The sequence below is a fragment of the Pristiophorus japonicus genome, chromosome 6 (genome assembly GCF_044704955.1).
Source record: "Pristiophorus japonicus isolate sPriJap1 chromosome 6, sPriJap1.hap1, whole genome shotgun sequence".
NCBI lineage: Eukaryota > Metazoa > Chordata > Chondrichthyes > Pristiophoridae > Pristiophorus > Pristiophorus japonicus.
In genome coordinates this window covers 89292417-89317566 of record NC_091982.1, presented here as the reverse complement: position 1 = coordinate 89317566, position 25150 = coordinate 89292417, and the positions used below count along the sequence as shown (strand labels likewise).

At 43.7% G+C, this 25150-nt stretch overlaps 1 protein-coding gene across 12 annotated transcripts in view; it reads right to left on the bottom strand.

Annotated features, from left to right (window-relative positions):
• LOC139265737 (protocadherin-11 X-linked-like) overlaps window positions 1–25150 on the bottom strand; it is a 578096-nt gene that overhangs the window by 456092 nt on the left and 96854 nt on the right. Inside the window, exon 3 of one of the 12 annotated variants that reach the window (XR_011593619.1) lies at window positions 1360–2386. The exons of the other annotated variants lie outside the window; for them this stretch is intronic. The gene's annotated coding sequence lies outside the window, so the exon portion shown is untranslated. Of the gene's footprint in view, window positions 1–1359; window positions 2387–25150 lie in introns of those variants that run through there. 12 annotated transcript variants of the gene reach the window in all.

Below are 25150 nucleotides of genomic sequence, written 5' to 3'. Positions count from 1 at the left end.
GTGGCGCCACACCAGAAGGTTCCCCATGGTCCGTGGTGGACCCAGCCGTGAAAACTGAGGTCTCGGGGGGCATCCAGCTGAGATTGCATGCAAGCAGCCAGAGTCTGAAAGCCACCAAATATGACAGCACGTAGACGTTCCATCGACTCTTGAAGAGCCACAGCCATCCTCTCCAAAGCAGCACCGATATGCTCGTTCCCTCGCGCCTGTGCGGCCAAGGGTGAATTTCCTGTGGGAATATCGCCCTAATTAAGACTGCAAATTTCAGGTTTGAACGACTAATAAGACTGGAACACTGTTTTGTGGTCAAAAAGCTGAATTTGGATCCAATGGCCGCCGCAACGACTGCGGCACTAATCGGGGAAAAAAAGCTCAACACTGCCAACTTTCTAGCGGCACTGAATTTCGAGACCCTAGTTTTCTCCATTTTGTACTGCAGAGAACCTAGGCATTGAGCAGTGGTAGCAGCATCTCACTACAGGGCAGAGAAACCTGAGCAATCATCAGGTATCAATTTGGGGCAAGAGAGAGAGGGGAAAAGAGGGGAAAAGAGAGGAAAAGAGAGGAAGAGAGAGGAAGAGAGAGGAAGAGAGAGGAAGAGAGAGGAAGAGAGAGGAAGAGAGAGGAAGAGAGAGGAAGAGAGAGGAAGAGAGAGCGCGAGCAAAAGAGAGCAAGAGAGCGCGAGAGCGAACTTTTATATAGCACCTTTCCCGACCTCAGGATGTCCTAAAGCGCTTTACAGCTAATGAAATACTTTTGAAGTGTTGTAAAGTAGGAAAGGTGCAGCCAATTTGTGCATAGCAAGCTCCCACAAACAGCAATATGATAATGAACAGATAATCTATTTTACTGATGTCGTTTGAGGGATAAATATTGGCCAGGACACTGAGAATAACTCTCCTGCTCTCTTTCGAAAAAAGGGAATAATTAAAACATAGTGAGATGTTCAATATGTTGGGAGCAATTATATTATGTTGCACGGCAGGAACAATTTGTATTGCCTTCCTTATGATGTAATTGAAAAAAAGACTTGAAATTTTAATAGTGCCTTTCACGACCACCGGACGTCTCAAAGTGCTTTACAGCCAATGAAGTACTTTAGGAGATTAGTCACTTTTGTAATGTGGGAAACGAGGTGGAAATTGAGGCGGAAACACTCAGGATCATTTTTTTTCACTGCAGGTTGTCACCATAACAAATTTCAAGTTCAAATTGCTGAACATCATGTTCACATTTGTATGGATTAGCTGACATTTAATGACTATTTCAACCGACAAATGTCAAGGTTAAACGTGATAAAACCTAACAATTCATGCTTTATTCATAAAGACTCATCATTTCACCAGTATTGATGTTATACCACAGGACAAAGCTACTGCAGCTGGCCTGTTAATGTGCTTGTCCCTGAATAAGTTCGTGTTTTTTTTTACTGGAGTTTCCCCCAACTCTTTTCGTATCAAATGCACAGAGTGCTTTCAGGTCAATGTAACAAAATACAGTAAAATCATTCGACAATACTTTTATCTTTTCACACTTCTCAAACACAACACTTCTCAAACAAGACACAATGGAGGTCAGGAAAATGCTGGAGGCAAATGACTTGCAAGCGATTATCTGCGCTAGACTAAGGCTCAATGGGAACGATATTCACTGCTGCTGGTCTTTATAAAGACATGTAAAAGTTCACAGTCGGGAGGAAACCTGCAATTTCAGTCACTACTCTGTGTCAACTGCACCAGAGTCAGTACATTTTGGAGAGACAACACAAGTAGGCTTCATGGAGCTGATAGTAACGTTACGACTGTCAGTGTTACAGGCTGGCTTTTCAAAAGATGACACTTTGAGAGGTTTATGCCTGTACTAATATAGCTATTTCTGTAGGCAGACAGCTTTCAGTATATAATCCCAAAGAAGGCCAATGACCTTCTGACTTTTTCACCCCAGCATGAGCTCATCCCAGGAGCAGCAGCGATGAAGTAACAGTTGTTCTGATGAGGGTAAAGGTGGTGAAAGTGACGTTTGACCGTGGTAGTTTTGGGAACTGGTGATCTTTAGACAAAATATGAAATATACAGGCCCAGAATTTGCAGTCACCAGTGAAGCAAAGGTGTTCGCCACTGGACCCGAAATACACTTCGCACACGGATCTTGAAATCCCTGTATCGAGAACTTTGGGTTTTCCGACCTTCAATTCAAATCAACGGAGGTTAATGAAAATTCCCCTTGTTCGAACTGTTGTGACATCAACAGGCTGCCTAAGCAGCCAATCAAAATGCAGAATTCTCACAGACAGCGAGCAAGGAAGTGAGGAAACTCTTAAAGTTCTACCTTTTTAAAAACTGAGACACTGGGACACTGGATCACCAACATGGGGAAAACGGCAAACCTGAAATGAAGATGGACAAATTTAAAAAAAATGAAAACCTTTTTTTGAAAAGTTTCTTAAAAATTTAAATCTTTATTAAAATGGACATACTACACAAAATTAAAGTTAGTTTTCCAGGCCCTTAAGATTTATTTAGCAGTAATAACGCTGTTAAATTCCTCACTAAAAGTTAGACCCAAAGGGATTTTAACAGCGTACTCACTGCGGAAGAGCCAAAGTTATCGGCAGTTTCAATGCTTTGGCTGATTACACAGATTGCTGGCTCTGTCAGATGAACAAATGATCTGGTTTTTTTTAAAGTTCATTCATGGGATGTGGGCGTCACTATTGCCCATCTCTAATTGCCCAAGAAGGTGGGGGTGAGTCACTTTCTTGAACCGCTGCATTTCATGTGGTGAAGGTACTCCCACAGGCCCCAAGTTTTCACATGATTTGCTCCTGATTTTTAGGAGCAACTGGTGGAGAACAGAGTATCTTAGAAATCGGAATTCTCCACATTTAAGTTTTCTGCAGTTCTAGTCAGGTAGAACAGTTTCACTTTTGAACAGAATTTTTTTTTCCAAAAGGGGGCGTGTCCGGCCACTGACGCCTGATTTGAAAGTTTCCACAGTGAAAACATACTCCAAACTAACTTAGAATGGAGCAAGTGAAGATTTTTGTAGGCTTGAAAAAACCTTGTCTACACATTAAAAAATCAGGCGCAAGTTACAAATTAGGCGTCGGGAACGAGGTGGGGGGGGGTGGAAGGGAAGTCATTAAATTCTACAATAAATCCTTAGTTATACTTATACAAATATTATACAAATAAATCCAATCTGAATAAAAATTTATAAGCAAAGAAAAGATTAAATAAACCATGTTCCTACCTGTGTGAAAGTGCTTCAGGCAGGCCTTTCAGGCAGCGGTTTGCCGTCGGGACCGACCGACGGCAGGGGGAGAAAGCTGGAAGAAGCCTCAGTGCTGATCATGGAAGGGCAATGTGGTTTTATTAAAAAATGTTAAAAATTGAACAGCTACAAAGAATTTGAATAGTCTCAAACAAGTGCATGTGTCCCGTTTATCACAGTCTATCTTTAATTACAGAAGGTACTCCCTCACACACAGAAATATCAAGAAAATTAAAATGTAAGTCTTTGCAAGGGTTCAATAAACAAATTTTCACTTTTTCTGCAGCACGCGCAGGGTTGCCGGCACCAAAAAAACTCATTTAAATTGTACCCGCCCCCTCCTACTTACAAAATCGGCGCGAGTGGTAGGCTCCGCCCCCTGTGCGCCGCGCCAAGCAGACATCGAGCTGCAAGGCGCTCGAGAATAGCGCGTTTTTTTTCAGGTGCCGTTTTCGGCGCGAAAAACGGGCGCCCAGCTCGGTGGGGCGCCTGTTTTACCGCGTGTGGAAACTTGGGGCCACAGTGTTGTTGGGAAGGAAGTTCAGGATTTTGACCCAGCGGCAATGAAGTCACGATTATATGTGATTTGGAGGTGGTGGTGTTTCCATGCACCTACAGACCATGTCCTTCCAGGTGGTGGAGGTTGTGGTTTTGGGAGGTACTGTCAAAGAAGCCATGGCAAGTTGCTGCAATGCATCTTGTAGATGATGCACACTGCAGCCATGGTGCGCCAGTGGTGGAGGGAGTGAATATTTCCACCTGCTCCATGACGACATGCAGATCGTGATCCTTATTAACGGATCCATCACAGACCCAATCCATGTCCGGACCGGGGTCAAGCAGGGCTGAGTCATCGCCCCAACCCTCTTCTCAATCTTCCTCGCTGCCATGCTTCACCTCACAGTCGACAAGCTTCCTGCTAGAGTGGAACTAAACTACAGAACCAGTGGGAACCTGTTCAACCTTCGCCGTCTCCAGGCCAGGTCCAAGACCACCCCAACCTCTGTCATTGAGCTACAGTACGCGGATGACACCTGCAACTGCCCACATACTGAGGCTGAACTCCAGGACGTAGTCGACGTATTTACTGAGGCTTACGAAAGTATAGGCCTTATGCTAAACATCAGTAAGGTCCCCCACCAGCCTGTCCTCGCCGCACAGCACTGCCCCCCAGTCATCAAGATCCATGGACAACATGGACCACTTCCCTTATCTTAGGAGCCTCCTATCAACAAGAGCAGGCATTGATGACGAGATCCAACACTGCCTCCAGTGCGCCATGCAGCCGTCGGCCACCTGGGAAAAGAGTGTTTGAAAATCAGGCCCTCAAAACTGTCACCAAGCTCATGGTCTACAGGACTGTAGTAATATCTGCCCTCCTGTATGGCTCAGAAACATGGGCCATGTACAGTAGTCACCTCAAGTCGCTGGAGAAATACCAATGATGTTTCCGCAAGATCCTACAAGTCCCCTGGGAGGACAGACGCACCAATCTTAGCGTCCTCGTCCAGGCCAACATCCCCAGCATTGACCTCACTTGATTAGCTCCGCTGGGCAGACCACATAGTTCACATGCCTTACACAAGACTCCCAAAGCAACCGCTCTACTCGGAACTCCTTCATGGCAAACGAGCCAAAAGTGGGCAGTGGAACATTACAAGGACACCCTCAAAGCCTCTCTGATAAAGTGCAACATCCCCACTGACACCTGGGAGTCTCTGGCCAAAGACCACCCTAAGTGGAGGAAGTGCATCCAGGAGCATGTCGAGAGCATGCAGAAATCAAGCGCAGGCAGCGGAAAGAGCGTGTGGCAAAACAGTCCCACATAGCCCTTCCCTCGACGACTGTTTGTCCCACCTGTGAGAGAGACTGTGGTTCTTGTATTGGACTGTACAGCCACCTAAGAACTCATGCGAAGAGTGGAAGCAAGTCTTCCGAGGAACTGCCTATGATGAATGCTTAAGGTGGTGGATGGGGTGCCAATCAAGCAGGCTGCTTTGATCTGGATGGTGTTGAGCTTCCCGAGTGTTGTTGGAGCTATACTCATTTGGGAAGTGGAAAGTATTCCATCACACTCCTGGCATATGTTTTGTAGATGGTGGAAAGGCTTTAAAGAGAGTGAGGAGGTGAGTCACTCGCTGCAGAATACCCAATCTCTGACCTGCTCTTGTGGCCAAAGTATTTATGTGGCTGGTTCAATTAAGTTTCTGGTCAATGGTGACCCCCAAGATGTTGATGTTGGGGGGATTCGATGATGGTAATGCCGTTGAATGTCAAGCAGAGGTGGTTAGACTCTCTTGTTGGAGATGGTCATTGCCTGGCAGTTGTGTGGTGCAAACATTACTTGCCACTTACCAGCCCAAGCCCGAATATCATCCAGGTCTTGCCGCATGCAGGCATGGATTGCTTCATTATCTGAGGAGCTACAAACAATGTTCCCCCCAATTTTAGGTGGGCGCTTGTGCAGCCCATTCACAGATGTGCAAAATGTAATATTCGAAGTCGGTCCCGTTCTGCACAGAACCAGCAGAGAGCTGCGCAGCTGAGAGGGAACAGTGGTTACAACTCGAACTATCATCAAGTACTATCATCAGCAAACATCATATGTCAGTCCTGCCACTCCAGGAATCAGTCTGGTGAACCTTCGCTGCACTCCCTCAATAGCAAGAATGTCCCTCAAGTTAGACGACCAAAACTGTACACAATACTCCAGGTGTGGCCTCACCAAGGCCCAGTACAACTGTAGTAACACCCCCCTGCCTCTGTACTCAAATCCCCTCGCTATGAAGGCCAACATACCATTTGCTTTCTTAACCGTCTGCTGTACCTGCATGCCAACCTTCAATGACTGATGTACCATGACACCCAGGTCTCGCTGCACCTCCCCTTTTCCTAATCTGTCACCATTCAGATAATAGTCTGTCTCTCTGTTTTTACCACCAAAGTGGATAACCTCACATTTATCCACATTATACTTCATCTGCCATGCATTTGCCCACTCACCTAACCAAGTTACTCTGCAGCCTCATAGCATCCTCCTCGCAGCTCACACTGCTACCCAACTTAGTGTCATCCGCAATTTGAGAGATACTACATTTAATCCCCTCGTCTAAATCATTAATGTACAATGTAAACAGCTGGGGCCCCAGCACAGAACCTTGCGGTACCCCACTAGTCACTGCCTGCTATTCTGAAAAGCACCCATTTACTCCTACTCTTGTCAACCAACCAGTCTGCCAACCAGTTCTCAATCCACGTCAGCACACTACCCCCAATCCCATGTGCTTTAACCTTGCACATTAATCTCTTGTGTGGGACCTTGTCGAAAGCCTTCTGAAAGTCCAAATACACCACATCAACTGGTTCTCCCATGTCCACTCTACTGGAAACATCCTCAAAAAATTCCAGAAGATTTTTCAAGCATGATTTTCCTTTCACAAATCCATGCTGACTTGGACCTATCATGTCACCTCTTTCCAAATGCACTGCTATGACATCCTTAATAATTGATTCCATCATTTTACCCACTACCGATGTCAGGCTGACCGGTCGAAAATTCCCTGTTTTCTCTCTCCCTCCTTTTTTAAAAAGTGGGGTTACATTGGCTACCCTCCACTCTATAGGAACTGATCCAGAGTCTATGGAATGTTGGAAAATGACTGTCAATGCATCTGCTATTTCCAAGGCCACCTCCTTAAGTACTCTGGGATGCAGTCCATCAGACCCTGGGGATTTATCGGCCTTCAATCCCATCAACTTCCCCAACACAATTTCCCAACCAATAAGGATTTCCCTCAGTTCCTCCTTCTTACTAGACCCTCTGACTCCTTTTATATCCGGAAGGTTGTTTGTGTCCTCCTTAGTGAATACCGAACCAAAGTACTTGTTCAATTGGTCTGCCATTCCTTTGTTCCCCGTTATGACGTCCCCTGATTCTGACTGCAGGGGACCTACATTTGTCTTTACTAACCTTTTTCTCTTTACATATCCATAGAAGCTTTTGCAGTCCATCTTAATGTTCATGCAAGCTTCCTCTCGTACTCTATTTTCTCCCTCATGTATTTACCTAGCTTCCCCTTAAATGCATCTATCCTATTCACCTCAACCATTCCATGTGGTGGCAAGTTCCACAGTCTAACCACTCTCTGGGTAAAGAACTTTTACCTAAATTTCTTAATGGATTTATTAGTGACAATCGTAAATTTATGACCCCGAGTTTTGGATTCCCCTACAAGTGGAAATATTTTCTCTACATCTCCCTATCAAACCCCTTCATAATTTTAAAGACCTCCAGGTCACCCCGCAGCCTTCTCTTTTCTAGGGAACAGAGCCCCAGCCTGTTCACTCTTTCTAGCAATATAGTCTTGCCAGCAGCAATCGTAACTAACTGCTGTTGGAGGCACTTGCCATCACATGAATAATATTATTTTGGCTGCAGACAGACTGACTTCAACCCACCTATGCAAGCTAGCAATGGGGCTTTGTGAGCTCTGTATGCTGAATGATTGCTGGAATTCGTTAATTCACCTGGAGTATTGTGTACAGTTTTGGTCTCCTAACTTGAGGAAGGACATTCTTGCTATTGAGGGAGTGCAGCGAAGATTCACCAGACTGACTCCCGGGATGGCGGGACTGACCTATCAAGAAAGACTGGATCAACTGGGCTTGTATTCACTGGAGTTCAGAAGAATGAGAGGGGATCTCATGGAAACGTTTAGACAGGTTAGATGCAGGAAGAATGTTCCCAATGTTGGGGAAATCCAGAACCAGGGGTCACAGTCTAAGGATAAGGGGTAAGCCATTTAGGACCGAGATGAGGAGAAACTTCTTCACCCAGAGAGTGGTGAACCTGTGGAATTCTCTACCACAGAAAGTAGTTGAGGCCAATTCACTAAATATATTCAAAAGGGAGTTAGATGAAGTCCTTACTACTCGGGGGATCAAGGGGTATGGCGAGAAAGCAGGAAGGGGGTACTGAAGTTTCATGTTCAGCCATGAACTCATTGAATGGCGGTGCAGGCTAGAAGGGCTGAATGGCCTGCTCCTGCACCTATTTTCTATGTTTCTATGTTGAAAACTATTCAGAGACAGCATAGTGGTGTCAGCCTTTGCTCAGTGGCTGCACTCTCACTTGAGACTTGGTGGGTTAAACTCCACTCGAGAGATAAGGACTGAATCGAAGCTGACACTTCAATGCAATACTGAGGGAGTGCTAGAGTGTCAGAGATGTCATATTTTGGATGACATTAAACTGATGTCATCTGTTCTGTTAATGTGGATGTAAAATATCCCATGACACTATTTAAAGAAGCTATCTATATCCTTGCCAATATTTATCCCTCACCCAAAATTACAATAGATTATCTAATTGTTTATCTCATTATTTATGGGACCGTGCCTTTCATAAATTGGATATCACGTGACCCTGTATCCTTTACAGCCCCAATGATTTAAAAAAAAATGATAATTCAAAATGTAGGCTGACGGAGTGCCTATAACAGTGTTTCTTTTCAGTTTCCTCATTGCATATACTCCAATGAGAGTTTTCTCGGTGAAATCCTTATTTAGAATTAATAAAATAAGTTGTAGTCAGTAAAACTCATCTTAACAACTGTCTTCGACTTCATAAAATGTAATAATTTAAGAGGCCAAAGCTTTGTTGATGAGCAAAGAACATGATTGTTCCCTGAATGCACAACAGTATTTTAAGAGATGTAATTTTGGTTGGGAGAGAAAGCAGCCACGTGTCACTTTAGTTGCAATAACCTTGTGATGCAATTGACATTTCTGCCATGCAATGATGCACTTCTACTTGATTTGTCACATTGTAATGTTTGACAGACACAGCACAAAAGTTTCCCCAACAATCTTTTTCCAAGGGAGCATCCCCTTAACAATGAAATTTGTTAAGTACTTCTGTTGTTATGCATTTCTTTCCACCCTGAAAATGATTGTCCCACCCAGACTTCAACCCCAGGGTGCAGCAACATCATCCTCCTCATCATCATCATAGGCGGTCCCTCGTATAGAGGATGACTTGCTTCCATGCCAAAAAGGGATGAGTTCGCAGGTGTTTCAATGAAGGACCTAATATTCCAGGTCCTGAACTACATGTTGAATGGTGGAAGATGCCCGTGCATGGAATTTTTAACGTGTGGTGGCCGTTGCACACCAGCCACCACACGGACTTGACAGCTAGGTCTTGTTCCAGTGACAAGGGTTAATCAAGATGACTGAAGACCAGCTCTGCTGTATGGACCTAATGCATACACATATTGCAACGTGGGCTGGCCTATGCTGCCCCAGGCCCTCGTCTCTCCTGGGCACCAGCATGATCAGCAGCAAGGGAAAGTAGTTATTTCATGAAATATAAATCAACCCCAGAACAGATTTCCCCCCTTGTTCCATCAAATTCTCTTTGGTCTCAAAATAACACTCCCATTCAACAAAATAATGTCATGCCTGGAAATAACTTTAATCACACTTCAAACCCTCAACCTAAACCTACCCTCCACATTGAACTTTATATCAAATTTCTCCAACCCGAACACAGAAAAGTTTTCCAGCAGGGACAATGGAGGGAGAAAGGCGGCAGGTGGGAGCAACAATGTCAAGCAAACACCCAATAAAAAGATTAAACTGTAAACTTACCTGCACTAGTAATAGGAGGGTATAGCAGAAAGTCTGAAGAAGCAGAAATAAGAGAGACATAAAAGGAAATTTCCTAATCTCTTGAGATCCAGTAGCCAATGAAAAAAGCAATTTTGAAAATCTTGAGAAAATCAAGAACGAGTACCATAAGTACCAATGAGACAGGATCTGAAATGAGGTCCTGGGTAATATATAATAAGAACATAAGAATTAGGAACAGGAGTAGGCCATCTAGCCCCTCGAGCCTGCTCCGCCATTCAACAAGATCATGGCTGATCTGGCCGTGGACTCAGCTCCACTTACCCGCCCGCTCCCCATAATCCTTAATTCCCTTATTGGTTAAAAATCTATCCATCTGTGATTTGATTACATTCAATGAGCTAGCCTCAACTGCTTCCTTGGGCAGAGAATTCCACAGATTCACAACCCTCTGGGAGAAGAAATTCCTTTTCAACTCGGTTTTAAATTGGCTCCCCCATATTTTGAGGCTGTGCCCCCTTGTTCTAGTCTCCCCCACCAGTGGAAACAACCTCTCTACCTCTATCCTGTCTATCCCCTTCATTATTTTAAATGTTTCTATAAGATCACCCCTCATCCTTCTGAACGCCAACGAGTAAAGACCCAGTCTACTCAATCTATCATCATAAGGTAACCCCCTCATCTCCGGAATCAGCCTAGTGAATCATCTCTGTACCCCATCCAAAGCTAGTATAACCTTCCTTAAGTAAGCAGTACTCCAGGTGCGGCCTTACCAATACCTTATACAGTTGGAGCAAGACCTCCCTGCTTTTGTACTCCATCCCTCTTGCAATGAAGGCCAACATTCCATTCGCTTTCCTGATTACCTGCTGCACCTGCAAACTAACTTTTTGGGATTCATGCACAAGGACTCTTACATCCAAGCCAGGGTGTCCTTGGAGATGGAGCACGCGGTGTCCACCGGTACGCTCGCGGCCTTCCGCGAGAGGTGGGCACCGGAGGGACTGGAGTGCATCATCACGCCCGGCAACCAAATTTTAATTTGATTTTACGTTTTAAAGTTTAATTTGTTTTAATTGCCGGTGCTTTTAGTGTCCCCCTCCCCTTTTATAGGGGGCACTGGAAAAAATTTGATTTTAGCGCCCCAAAAAAAACCAAAAAAAAAAGGGAAAAAAAAAGGGGCCTTGAAAATGTCTGCTGTGTCACCCAGGCGGGTGCACGGTTTAATGTTTATGTTTATTTTCAGGTAAACTCAAAAGAGTTTCATGCACAAGGAACTCTAAAAGAGTTTCATGCACAAGGACCCCCAGGTCCCTCTGCACCGCAGCATGTTGTAATTTCTTCGCATTCAAATATTCCCTTTTACTGTTTTTTTTCCTTGGCCCAATTTAATCCTGCTCCTCAACTAGTGCAAAATGCAGAATGTATTAAATGCTCTCCAGTAAAGTAAATAATGCATTTAAAGTTTCTGTACCAAACCAGTCAGAGCATCAACTGTTTCATCACTTCAAATAAATTTTATTTTACAACTATTACACGCTACATCTATCTGTAAGATAGCCTACTGCAATGTGCAACAATGACAGTACCATTCTACTGACTGACAAGCAAAAGATTACTGTAACCAGAGTCTCCCTTCTAGCCTATATTTAGTGCAAATTACCATTTACTTCATTGTTTTTGTAAAACTTAACAAGCCTCATTTACACAACAATCAGTCTTTCCAACTAGCATGGCACAAGTTAAATCTCAATTCTAATTTAAGCTATTTAAGCTCTCATAATAACTCAATGTGTTACAAGTTAACCCCGTTTACAAATAGGCTTGTGACCTGAGGGTTAATTAGCAACCTGTTGATTTATTGGACCTTGTTTGACCTGAATTAGTGTGGCAATAACGAGCTGAATAGACAGCTGTTGTCATGTCTAAATAGCTTGCAATACACTTTTCATTTTTTATTTATTGTACTAATTTTTTTAAATTTTTCTTCTTAATGCCCATGAAAGTGTTGACTTCTGCAAGTGTACAGATCCATGGCCATTGATTGTCCTCTACTTCCTCACCTAAGTGGCTGCTCATCATTTGCGATCCTAGATGGTGACTGTTGTCGCCAACATTCAAATAACCTGACATCACAGCCTAGCTCAATTCTGTTTTCACCTGACATCCATGCACATGCACTTTACAGCAAGTGTCAGTGGATAGTGATCATGAGTGGCAATCAAAGCTTCCTTTCCCCTCCCTAGTCCAGGAGCACTGATACAATTTGTACTGCTTCAAATGTGACCCTAGCTAATACAGAACTGATCAGGATTCAAACCGGGAGTCTATAGTTTATGTTGATCAGTTGCATATTGTTTTATAACAAGCAGCAACAACAACTTGCATCGTTAATGTGCCTTTAATGTTGAAAACTGTCCCAAAGCACTACAGATTTATAATTGAAAAAAAAAAATCCAAAAATATAATTACTTTTACCATACAATCCCTTGAGACGTGACTGGGGAATTAATAATGCAGAACAGGGGAAATGGCAGAGACGCTGAACAAATATTTTGTAGCGGTCTTCACAGTAGAGGACACTAAAACATCCCAAGAGTGGATAATCGAGGGGCCGTAGGCAGGGGGGGGGGGGGGAAGGAACTTAATCCAATCACTAAAAAAGTAATATTCGGTAAAATAATGGGACTAAAGGCAGACAAGTCCCCTGGACCTGATGGCTTACAACTCTTTTGGAGTTACCAAATAAACATTAGGTCAAGTGATCCCCGATCTGGGGGACACTCCAAACGTTTCGCAAGGCCCTTTTTTTTGTTTTTTTTTGTTTCTTTTTTTTTGTATTTTTGTAGATTTTTGTGTGGGTTTTTTTGGGCTCTAAAACCATAATTTACAAGTGCCCCCTATAAAAGGGGAGGGGGACACTAAAACCGGCATTTAAAACAAATTAAACTTTGAAACGTATAAAATCAAATTAAAATTTGGTTGCCGGGGGTGACAATGCACTCCAGTCCCTCCAGCGCCCACCTCTCGCGGAAGACCACGAGCGTACCGGTGGACACCGCGTGCTCCATCTCCAGGGACACCCTGGCCCGGATGTAAGCACGGAAGAGAGGCAGGCAGGCAGTCAGGCTGAACGACCCCCTTGACCGCCCGCTGCCTGGACCGGCTGATAGCACCCTCGGCCGTGCCCAGGAGCAGTCCTACGAGGCGGCTCTCAGACCTACCCGCTCCCCTCCGCACAGGGTGCCCAAAGATCAGGAGCGTGGGACTGAAGTGCAGCCAGAACTTGAGGAGCAGCCCCTTTAAATAATGGAACAGAGGCTGCAACCTCGCACACTCCATAAAAACGTGGAACACGGACTCTTCCAGACCGCAGAAATTGCAGGCGGCCTGGGAGCCCGTGAACCGGCTTAAAAATTTATTGCACAGGACTGCTCCATGCACCACCCTCCAGGCCAAGTCCCCGATAAATAGTGGGAGGACTCCCGCGTAGAGTGCACTCCATCGGGGACCCCCACCTCCTCCGGACGGTAAGATGGTATGGCATGTCCAGACGGCAGACGAGGATGGCAAGATTGAGAGTGTGCAGGAGCAGCCCGTACAGGAAACCCCTCCGTGCAGAACTGAAAGGCCTGATGGCTTACATCCTAGGGTCTTAAAAGAAGTGGCTGCAAAGATATTGGATGCATTGGTTGTAATCTACCAAAATTGCCTGGATTCTGGGGCGGTCCCAGCAGATTGGAAAGCCGCAAATGTAACACCCCTATTTAAAAAAAGGAGTTAGAAAAAAAGCAGGAAACTATTGACCAGTTAGCCTAACATCTGTCGTTGGGAAAAATGCTGGAGTCCATTATTAAGGAAGTAGTAGCAGGACATTTGGAAAAGCATAATTCAATCAAGCAGAGTCAGCATGGTTTTATGAAAGGGAAATCATATTTGACAAATTTGCTGCAGCTCTTTGAGGATGTAACGAGCAGGGTAGATAAGGGGGACCCAGTGGATGTGGTGTATTTGGATTCCAGAAGGCATTCGATAAGGTGCCACATAAAAGGTTACTGTACAAGATAGAAGTTCATGGGGTTGTGTTAATATATTTGCATAGATAGGAGGATTGGCCAACAGAAAACAGAGAATCAGGATAAATGGGTCATTTTCCAGTTGGCAAACAGTAACTAGTAGAGTTCCGCAGGGATCGGTGCTGGGTCCTAAATTATTTACAATCTATATTAATGACTTGGATGAAGGGACTGAGTATAATGAAGCCAAGTTTGCTGATGATACAAAGATGGGTGGGAAAGCAAATTGTGAGGAGGACACAAAAAATCTGCAAAGGGATATAGACAGGCTAAGTGAGTGGGCAAAAATTTGGCAGATGGAGCATAATGTGGGAAAATGTGAGGTTATCTACTTTGGCAGAAAAAATAGAAAAGCAAATTATAATTTAAATGGAGAAAAATTGCAAAGTACTGCAGTACAGAGGAACATGGGGGTCCTTGTGCATGAAACACAAAAAGTTAATGTGCAGGTACAACAATTAATCAGGAAGGCAAATGGAATATTGGCCTTTATTGCAAGGGGGATAGAATATAAAAGCAGAGAAGTCTTGCTACAACTTTACAGGGTATTGGTGAGGCCACACCTAGAGTACTGCATACAGTTTTGGTCTCCGTATATAAGGAAGGATATACTTGCATTGGAGGCTGTTCAGAGAAGGTTCACCAGGTTGATTCTGGAGATGAGGGGGTTGACTTATGAAGATAGGTTGAGCCTATACTCATTGGAGTTCAGAAGAATGAGAGGTGATCTTATCAAAACATATAAGATAACAAGGGGCTTGACAAGGTGGATGCAAAGAGGATATTTCCAGTCATAGGGGAAACTAAAACTAGGGGACATAGTCTCAGAATAAGGGGCCGTCTATTTAAAACTGAGAGGAGGAGGAATTTCTTCTCTGAGGGTTGTAAATCTGTGGAATTCTCTGCCCCAGAGAGCTGTCGAGGCTGGGTCATTGAATATATTTAAGGCAGAGATAGACAGATTTGAGAGCGATAAGGGAATAAAGGGTTACGGGGAGAGGGCAGGGAAGTGGAGCAGAGTTCATCAGATCAGATCAGCCATGATCTTATTAAATGGCAGAGCAGGCTCAAAGGACCAGGTGGCCTACTCCTGCTCCTATTTCTTATGTTCTTAATACCTCTTCAGCCTGGAGCCTATTTAGCTAATTGAATCCAAACATGGTTCAAAGCCCACACTTCGCAGAGTGCTTGATTGATAACAATCAGGATCAGGTTTACTTTCCTATCCTGTTAATAATCTCAACAAGAACCAAATTTTAATTTGATTTTACATGTTTTAAAGTTTAATTTGTTTTAATTGCCAGGTTTTAGCGTCCCCCTCCCCTTTTATAGGGGGCACTTGTAAATTATATGATTTTAATGCCCCAAAAAAATCACGAGAAAAAAAAACAAAAAAATATAATCTCGACGAGAACCAAATTTTAATTTGATTTTATATGTTTTAAAGTTTAATTTGTTTTAATTACTGGTTTTAATGTCCCTCTGCCCTTTTATAGGAGGCACTTATATACCTGTGGTTTTACTGCCCCTCCCCCCCAAAAAAACTAAAACACAACATAAAAATCACCAAAAAAAAAGGGCCTTGGGAAATGTTTGGAGTGTCCCCCAGATCGGGGGGCATGATTTAATGTTTATTTTGCTTCCCTAAAAAAAAATAGGAGCAAAAATTTATTTTAAAAAAAAAATAATCTCTACAAGGACCCCACAGTCAGTGATTTCAGAAGAGGAGAGGGGAGAAAATTGGTGGAAAAACTGAAGCAAATACATCCCCAGGAGCTTGTGCTTAACAGAAATAATGAGACACCAATTACCCAAACTCTGTACATAATAGGATAAACCCACATATTATTAGAACACTCCTTGTTTCTGTATTAATCTCTCGCCTGGTCAAGTTAGAATTCCCTTCTTTACTGTATGTAAGTTACAGCTGCATATTTTTCATGGGATGATGGGTCAAATTTCATGCAGTCACAAAAGACAAATTTTGTGGGTTAGTCAGAGGTTTAATTTAAAAAAAAATACAATAAACCAAAGCTAGATATTTGGTCAGTATTTAAACATTTCCCCAGGAGGTTATTTCATCAGGCCATTTTGCTGCTATATAAACAACTATAATATCTATAAAAACATTATGCACAGCTATAAACTGTATCAGCAGCTTTCCTCACATAATACTCACTGCAATTCAAAACATTATTCATTGTGTGAAGCACTGAGAGATGTTTCAATGTGATGAGGCATGTGTAAATGGAGATATTATTTAAAGCAATACAGATGTGTGTGAAGTGATGCACTTTGGGAGGAATTACATGGAGAGACAGTAAAATCTAACTGATACTATTTTGAGTTGGGTGCAAGAGCAGAAGGAGCAGAGGGACCAGAGAATGCATATTCACAAATCTTTTGAAGGTGGCAGGGCAAGTTGATAAGGTGACTAAGCATATGTGTTACTTGGCTTTGTAAATAGGGATATTAAATACAAAAAATATGGAAGGCATGCTAAACCTTTACAAATCACTGGTTAGGCCTCAGCTGGAGTATGGTGTACAATTCTGGGCACCACACTTTAGGAAGGATGTCAAGGCCCTAGAATGGGTACAGAGGAGGTTTACCAAGATAATACTGGGGATGAGACACTTCAGTTATGTGGATTGATTGGAGAAGTCGTGATTGTTCTCTTTAGAGCAGAGAAGGTTAAGGGGAGGCCTAATAGAGATATTTAAAATCATGAGGGGTTTTGATAGAGCGAGTAGGGAGAAACTGTTCCCTCTGGCCAGTGGGTCAGTAACCAGTGGTCACAGATTAAAATAATTAGCAACACAACTGGAGGCGACATGGAAAGATTTCTCAGAGGATTGTTATGATCTGGAATGCACTACTTGAAAGGAGTGGTGGCAATCAGATTCCATAGGAAATTTCAAAAATCAATTGGATATGTACTTGAAGAGGACTAATTCACAGGATTATGGGGTAAAACCTGTGTGTGGGATTAAATTGAAAAGCTCTTTCAAAGAGCTGCCACAGTCATGGCAGGCCGAATGGCCTCCTTCTGTGCTATATGATTCTATAACTATACAAACTATGTGACAGAATTTAAATGCATTAAGAATATAACAGTGCCATTTAAAAATAGAGTGTAAAATTGAAATTAAACATTCCAGTTTTGAGACACACCAAGTTATAAACCACTAGATTTTCCAAACTGATTGAGTGACAGTTGTCCTACAGCAAGGAGTTGCACTTAGGAAATGATCTTTCCCTATTCATCCTAGTCATGGAAATCGCCAAATGTCTAAAAACACTATCATTAGTTCAGGCTGAAAGAAGCACCATCGCTTTAAGGGCCGATATTGCTGCATTTCTGGATGACTTCTGATGAGAGTTGTGTACTCCCTTTTCAGTTTCTGGTTGTGCTCAAAGATCAGGGGGCTGTCCAACAGTTCCATATCCTTATTCTGTTAAGTAGATGTCGACTGTAGATCAACGCATCCAGCATATCTTGAAAAAACTCGAGACAGGCTGGAAAAACACTCATATTCTCAGCATGTAAGCATTTATTTTCCCTGTACTTTCACGTCAAGTTTCTTTTGCTACAGGGTGCATTGTTTCAGTCACGCAGGTTGCTCCCCAAAAAGTCAAACCAAACATCTGAAGCGAAAGCGAAAGAACTTGCATTTATATAGCACCTGTGATGACATCAAGACGTCCCAAAGTGCTTCACAGGCAATTAAGTACTTTTGAAGTATAGTCACTGTTGTAATGTAGGAAACATGGCAATCAATTTGCACACAGCAAGCTCCCACAAACAGCAATGGGATAATGACCTGAAAATCTGTTACCAATGTTGCTTGAGGGATAAAAATTAGCCAGAACACCAGGATAACTCTTTTATTCTGTGAAAATCATTTTTCATGAAATAAAAACTTCAAACATCTTTTAAGCGTTGACCTGCGTCCATTGGATTTTAGGCCTATATATCTTAACACTAACAGCTGAGAAACCTCAATTCCTTTGTGGCTGAGGTGAGATGAAATTCACACCAGGCCCAAATGAATTGTCTGATTGGTAAGAGTGCTGTCCTGAGACAAGGGATTTTTTTTTTAAAACTCAGAACTAAGATTGGAATAAATAACTATTTGCATTTTAGGTTTTCAATCCTGCTGTGAATCAGCTGCAAATTCATGACAAATGTAAATTTACTGAACTGTTGTAGCATAAATAGGACTTAGATGCCTGCCAGTATTTGCACAGAGGCACTCCTAAGTGACCTATCATCCATTTCAATATAAGTGCTCTCAGATGTCTGTGGTTCAATGCTAGTAACAGAACGATTAGGACTAAGCATTGCATTATACAAGAGAGCTCTATGGAAATCAGCTATTACAGTGGGGTTAGCACTCAGGAGTAGTGAAGCATCTTTTTGTAAAGTGTTAAGAATCAAACTCAATTCTGTACACATTTTCCCTTAGTGACATTCTGGAGAAACATCAGATCGGATGATAGAAAACATGGCGAGAACAAAATATAGAGCACACCTCTGTTTATAGCACACTTTACAGAAATCAAAATTCTTATCTAATTATTTCTGGACATACTGCAAAAATGCCTCCATGGATTAAATTCCATACCGCTCAATAAGTTAAAAATAGGAAAATGGTGTGTATCAGAAACTGGTTGTGCAGTGTATTAGAAGCGGTGTTAGAATTCAATGGCAGGCTTTGGGGCACAAAAGAAAACCGATCTGAGCATTTCCCAAGGCAAAAGCATGACACAAAATATATCTGTCATGAATATTTAATTGGACTCTGTCCCTACATTGACCCAGTTTAGTTCTCTTGACCCTAATTAGAAATGCCATTGCCAGATGTAAGGTTTGTCATTTTGATGGTGTGACATGCCCGAGTTTGTTGTAAAAGTAGCTGTGGAATAATAGAACTCTCAGACAGTGAATATTTGGCAGGCTGACAATTTGTAGGTGCACAACCCTAATTCATAATTATTCGCTTTTCTCTGAAAATGCATTTCATGCCAGTAAATCGCTTATGGATGAATGCAGCATACAGGAGTGAAAATGGTTTTTAAGTACTTCACCACCCGATGAGTACAATTTGTTTTCTTGCTTTTGCTCACATAAATTAACTTTGCAGTTGCCAGAAACAGTTGCTCAAGATTTAACCAAAAAGGAACAATCAAGAGTTATGCATGGGGACAGTGTCAGCCATGCCTCAGTTGGTAGCACTCTCGCCTCGGAGTCAGAAGGTCGTGGATTCAAATCCCACACCAGAAACTTGAGCAAAAGATCTAGCCTGACACTCCAGTGTAGTACTGAGGGAGTGCTGCACTGTTGGCGGATGTACCGTCTTTCGGATGACGTTAAACCGAGGCCCGTCTGCCCTCTCAAGTGAATGTAAAAGATTCCATGGCACTATTTTGAAGAGAAGGGGAGTTCTCCTGGGTTTCTTGGTCAAACAACATAACAAATGCTGTTTTTGGGACCATGCGGTGTGCAAATTGGCTGCCGTGTTTCCTACATTACAAGTCATCATCATCATCATCATCAATCGGCAGTCCCTCGGAATCGAGGAAGACTTGCTTCCACTCCTGAAGTGAGTTCTTTGGTGGCTGAACAGTCCAATAAGAGAGCCACAGCTCGGTCACAGGTGGGACAAATAGTTGTTGAGGGAAGGGGTGGGTGGGACTGGTTTGCCGCACGCTCTTTCTGCTGCCTGTGCTTGATTTCTGCATGCTCTCGCCGTTGGGACTCGAGATGCTCAGCACCCTCTCGGATGCACTTCCTCCACTTAGGGCGGTCTTGGGCCAGGAACTCCTAGGTGTCAGTGGGGATATCGCACTTTTATCAGGGGAGCTTTGAGGGTTTCCTTGTAGCTGCTCACCTTTGGCTCGTTTGCCGTGAAGGAGCTCAGAGTAGAGCACTTGCTTTGGGAGTCTCATGTCCGGCATGCGAACTATGTGGACTGCCCAGCAGAGCTGATCGAGTGTGGTCAGTGCTTCAATGCTGGAGATGTTAAACCTGGATGAGGACGCTGATGTTGGTGTGCCTGTCCTCCCAGGGGATTTGTAGAATCAACAGTGACTACATTTCAAAACTACAATGTACAGTGAAGAGAGAACAACGTGCGGTGGCTCGGCACAGTCCCGACCTGCAAGACCATCAACAGGCCAGGGCCATTGGAGGGAGCAGCGTGCGGCAGCATACCACTGCAGGGAGCAGCACGTGCTGCTGCAGGAGGGTGACGGCTGACTGCAGTGCGGGCAGGTACAGCAGGAGCGGCGAGGTTGGGGGTGAAGGAGCTGCACGAGTCCGTAGAGGCATGTGATCGGGGCCCAGGACAGGCATGAGTTTGGGAGCTCAGAAGAGGCGAGGGCCAGGGGCAGCATGGGCCAGCCCACACTGCGATTGTGTGCGCACTTGGTCCATGCAGCAGAGCTAGTCTCCAGTCGTCTTGGTTAATCCTTGCCAATGGACTAAGATCGAGCTGTCAAGCCCGTGTGGTGGCTGGGGTGCAATGGCCACCGCATGTTAAAAAAATCCATGCACAGGCATCTTCCACCCTTCAATATATAGTTCGGGATCTGGAATATTACGTCCTTCATTGAAACACCTGTGAACTCATCCCTTTTTGGCCTGGAAGCAGGTAATCCTCGTTTCGAGGCACTGCCTATGATGATTTGACTTCAAAAGCACTACATATAAAGCATTTGGAAAGTCCCGAGGTCATAAAAGGAGTTATATAAATGCAAGTTTTTTGTTCTATCAAGGATCGTGGCTGGGAAGAAACCATTGAAAGAAGCAAAGAAGTATCAGAGCTTATGATTGTTACTAGCCAGCGGGGCAGTTGCTTTGTTTTAGCTCACCAGAAGTTTAAAATGGCAAGATACTTGTGAATTGAATTTTCCAGCTTAAGCAAAGTATTAACATATTTTCTGCTTTTTAAACAAATTGTGATGTCACCATGCCAAGCTGTACATTTTGTGATCGCAATGCACTTGTGTGCGAGAGCTTTCTGATACATCAGATATCACCCAGATTGTCATTTCTCAGGAGGAATGTTTAATGGACACCTGATCCAATATCATCTGTTTTGCACTATCCTTCAAAGTCAAAATGACCTCCAACATGTAAAATGAAACAGAGTTGAAACCACTGTTCTCCAGCTATCTGTGACAGCACCTGAAAGATTTTCGTAGAACTGAATTCAAGCACTTTGGTCACTGAAACTATTTTAATGTCAGTGTTCTATCTATTTACATGGCACTGCACCACAGGAGACTCAGAATTTGATTAAAGACTAATGCATGTGGGATGGATGCAACACTAACTCAAGCTCTATTGAAGTCTTTCATGCACGAAGGTATTCAAAAATAACTTGCATTTCTATAGCATTCACCACCTATCAGGGCACTTTACAGGATGGTGGAAATGAATGCTCACGACAGGGAAAAGAGGGTTAGAAGGGGTGAAAGCAGGGTCGAAGAGAAGTGTCCTTAGGTAGCTTCTGAAAGCAGGGAGGGACACAGTAGGAGTTTGTAACTCAAGCCAAGTAATTGCAAGTGCTATTCTATTATTGTAAGGGTTTTCGCAGTCATCGTTCCTCATATCCTGAAGCATTAAAAACAACAAAATATTTGCATTTATATAGCGTCTTTCATGACCTCAAGGTATCACAAAGTGCTTTACAGCCAATGAAGGGTAGTCACCGTTGTAACGTAGGAAATTACTTTTTGAAAATCTCTGGATCTGCCATTGGAACTACATCCTTCATAGATCCAATCAGCCTGCATAAGAGCAGTGGCAGACTTCCAATGTACCAATGGGAGGGTAACACAGAGTCCTCAGTTTGGCTTCACTCTCTCCCAGGACCAGGGTTGCACTCAGCCACTATGTAAAAGTGGATGTTGTAATTCAAATGATCTGGTTTAAAGTTAGTGATGAGTATTAATCTCAGATTATAAAGTCCAAAGTGCTTCTTCTGATCATATGATGCAATAACCCACCGACTGGTGTGGTAATGAGCCATACTCAGGTTCAATCCCTGATCATCATAGAATAGTACGGCACAGAAGGAGACCATTCAGCCCATCGAGTCTGTGCCGCTCTTTTGAAGAGCAATCCAATTAGTCCCACCCCCCCGCTCATTCCCCATATCCCTGCACGTATTAATCCAATTCCTTTTTGAAGACTACTATTGAATTTGTATTCACCACCTGAGCAAGCAGTGCATTCCAAATCCTAATCACTCACTCATTACATAAAAAAGGTTTTCCTGGCTCTTTTGGTAACCACCTTAAATCTGTGTCCTCTGGATATCAATCTTCAGCCACTGGAAACAGTGTCTCTTTATTTACTCTATCTAAACACCTCTATCAAATCTCTTCTTAGCCTCCTCTGCTCTAGGGAGAACAACCCCAGCTTTTCCAGTCTACCCATGTAACTGTAATCCCTCAGATATGGAGCCATTCTAGTAAATATTTTCTATAGCCTCTCCAAAGCCTTCACGACCTGCACATGTGGTGCCCAGAATTGCACCACCCAGAGAGCGGGGCAATGTCCTATGTGACGCATTAGGGGGTGGTCAGCGCAGGGTCTGGGCTGCCATCGTACAGCCCGACACTCCGTCTTGGGTGCCAGTCTGCTGGCCCGGTCGCACACTGACCTGGTGGCCCAGTGGAGACCAACAGAGGCCGTGTAGAGTGCGTAGCGGCCCTAGCCTTTAAGCGAAGGGGAGGGCCATTGAAGCACTACAGGCTGCATTCATGTAGCACTCGAATCCCCGCCCCAGTAGCTCCCTGGTTACTGCCCCAAAGGAAGTGGAGCACGGGAGATTGCGCTCTGCTTCCTTTCGGGGGCGGTAAGGGCAATTCTGCGGTGGGGCGAGACTGCCGCTAAAAGTTCCGGCCCCAGGTGGTTACTGCCCCAATTGGGGTGCAGGGCAATTTCACCCACCCACGGTTTTCTATCCTTTAGCTAATTTTGTGTCCATGCTGCCACTGCCCCCTTTATCCCATGGGCTTCAATTTTGCGAACAAGCCTAATACATGGTACGTGTTACTAAAAGTTTCTCCACCATCGACTTTAAACTGACTGGCCTGTAATTGCCAGGTTTATCCTTCTCCTTTTTTTGAACAAGGGTGCAACATTTGTAATCCTCCAGTCCACGTATGATTAACGGATCTCATCTGGGGTGACCAGCAGTGACAGTGCTACAATTGGCCTTCGTGTCGTTGAGTTAGGGATGGAAAAATAAATCAACCACTGTTCCCACTCCTGGACGCTATTCAGTAGTCCCTGTAGGAAGTGTATGTGTGTGTGTGCTGGTTGAGAGCAGGAGATTTTATGATCTCTATGATTGAATAAGTAACTGACACTCACTGTCCAATTCATGTTTAAAAACACAATACAAGAATTAGGAGCAGGAGTAGGCTATTCGACCCCTCAAACCTGCTCCACCATTTAATAAGATCATGACTGATCATCTATCTCAACTCCACTTTCCTGCATTGTCCCCATATCCCTTGATTCCCTTCATATCCAAATATTTATCGATCTCTGTCTTGAATATACTCAACACCTGAGCATCCACAGCCCTCTGGGGTAGAGAATTCTAAAGGTTCATTACCCAGTGTGAAGAAGTTTCTCCTGATCTCAGTCCTACATGGTCGACCCCTTATTCTGAGACTGTGAATGGCCATCAAAACAGCATGAATTGTCATTTTTAGTAAAAGAAGACAGTGAAAATTGAGAGGAAAAATAGAATAAAATTCAAAGTGGTTTTGTAATGATTATCCCAACCAAAATGGCAGTTTCACCTGGTTTGTTATTGGAACCACAAAACAAAGTGACCAATATGTGTGTATATCTTTTTTAGAACATGCTTATTAGACTACGAGTGCTAAAACTGGGACACGCACAACAGCCATTGTTGGAGTAGAACCTGGCTCTACATTATAGTTCTAATGGACACTTGATGGTACAGCACGAGACCCACAAAACGTCAGGTGTCCAGAGATCGGGTGCTCTAAATTAAAGAGTACAGTCGACTGCAGGAGCACCATGCAGCTGCATTTGCCAGCAGTCCATTCATTTGAAACTGCTTTTAGCTTCACCAATACTCACACTTGACTTCACTTCTCTTCAAAAAACAACAGGGCTGAATTTTCTCAGCAGTTTCGCCATAACTCCCAATCCCATTTAGAAAATCCAAGAAAGCCCTGTAAGGGCCAAAACCTTCTGGCTGTCTCTTACAATTCCACCCATGTCAGAGGGGGTGGAGCTATGGTTGGGGGCCATCTACACTGGAAGTACCTGCTTCCCTTGCTCATAAGGGAACCAGCGTAATACTGAAGCCGCTATGTTAAGTGACATAAGGTGCATCAACCTCCAGAAGGTAGAAAGTGGACTCTAGTGGAGGAGCCAGGCCACGGGAGCAGCTGGGATCTTAAAGGACAGATACATTTAAAAAAAAAGATTTCTGGATCTGATCGCATTATGGAGAAGACCAAGGGGGCATGACTGGTCAGGCCTGCGAGAGGGGCAGAGGGGCAGGTTGGTACACCACATACCCCATGGTGGCCAGGAGCTGGAATTAATGGGTGCCCAAAAATGCCTGTACTGGTGTGGATGCTCACCAGCCCATACAAATGAAATGCTCTCCAACTGACTCCACAGAGCTGGAGGGCAGCCAGTGGACATGATCCTGGCACGACTCCTAGGGTGGGAGATTTCATAGGTGTTCAAAATCAGGAAGGGCCAGCCGTCTTACCTCTAATCAAACTGAAACCAACTTCAGTCTAGAATGAAATTTAGGCATTCGTATGTCTGTAAGAACTCAAGTACAACATTTTGGAGTTTGGGATTTAAATGAATTCAATATCTCATCAATATTTGAGTTAAAAGGAGGATTTCAGTTCAAAAATAGCCTGATGAATCATATAATCATAGAATGGTTACAGCACAGGAGACCATTCGGCCCATCAAGCCCATGCCAGCTCTCTGCAAGAACACTTCAGCTCGTCCCACTCCCCAGCCCTTTCCCCGAACCCCTGCAAATTTTTTTCCTTCAGGTATTTATCCAATTCCCTTTTGAAAGCTACAATTGAATCTGCCTCCACCACCCTTTAAGGCAGTGAATTCCAGATCCTAACCACCCACT